The sequence below is a fragment of the Primulina huaijiensis genome, chromosome 2, assembly GCF_012295235.1.
Source record: "Primulina huaijiensis isolate GDHJ02 chromosome 2, ASM1229523v2, whole genome shotgun sequence".
Taxonomy (NCBI): domain Eukaryota; kingdom Viridiplantae; phylum Streptophyta; class Magnoliopsida; order Lamiales; family Gesneriaceae; genus Primulina; species Primulina huaijiensis.
The window spans coordinates 15,687,060-15,688,451 of NC_133307.1; positions in this window are offsets into that span (position 1 = coordinate 15,687,060).

The window sequence follows — 1,392 nt, forward strand, 5'->3', positions numbered from 1 at the left end:
TGTACTCAAATGCAAACGAGTACCAAGAGCCTCTTGTAAACTCTGCCAAAAATGAGAAGAAAATCTGGGATCACGATCTGATACAATTGACTTAGGCACACCATGCAATCTCAAAACTTCTCTGATATACAATCTGGCCATCTGATCATGCCTATATGTCATCTGATACGGAATGAAACAGGAAGACTTGGTTAATCTGTCAACGATAACCCAAATTGCATCGCAACCCCTTGACGACCTCGGCAATTTCGTGACAAAGTCCATGGTGATATGGTCCCACTTCCATTCTGGAACCTTAAGGCTATGCAAAAGACCTCCTGGTCGCTTTCTTTCTGCTTTCACTTGTTGACAATTCAAACAACGAGATACAAATTCTGCTATGTCAGATTTCATTCTTTTCCACCAAAATTGTTTCTTCAAGTCATTGTACATCTTTTTACTTCCAGGGTGTACACTGAATTTACTCCAATGAGCATCACGCAAAATCTGCATCCTCAACTCTGAAATATTAGGAACTACAATACGATCATTCACAAACAAAATACCCTCATTATTGACCTGAAATTCTGATCGATGTTCTGATTTAACGAGTTCAACTGATTTCTGAATGCTTTGATCCAACCTTTGGGCCTCATTAATTTTTACAAACAACTCGGGCTCTGCCTGAATCATAAATACTCTTACAGGTTGAGTATCTACCACAAAATCCAAACCAGAAAGACAACATTCTTCTACTAGATCAGATACACTGCTAGTGATCAAAGACATATTACATACTTTTCTACTCAAAGCATCGGCTGCTGCATTAGACTTGCCTGGATAATATTTTATTTCGCAATCATAGTCTTTCAACAAATCTAGCCAACGTCTCTGTCTCATGTTCAGCTCAGCTTGTGAAAAGAGGTATTTCAAAGTCTTATGATCAGTGAATATTTCAAATGTCTCCCCATACAAGTAGTGACGCCAAATCTTTATGGCAAAAACCACTGCTGCTAGTTCCAAGTCATGCACTGGGTATCTAGACTCATGTGGCTTCAACTGTCGTGAAGCATAGGCAACAACACGGCCATGCTGCATTAATACACAACCCAGTCCTTGATGTGAAGCATCACTGTGCACTGTAAATCCTCCTACACCTGATGGAATAGTCAGAACTGGAGCACTAGTCAATCTCTTCTTAAGTTCAACAAAACTATCCTCACATGCTTGTGACCAAATAAATGGTGCATTTTTTTGTGTCAGCTGGGTAATTGGCCTCGCAATCTGTGAGAATCCTTTAATAAATCTGCTATAATAGCCTGCCAAACCCATAAAACTACGTACCTCAGGAACTGATGTCGGTCTAGACCAATTGATGACTGCCTCAACTTTACTCGGATCAACTGATATACC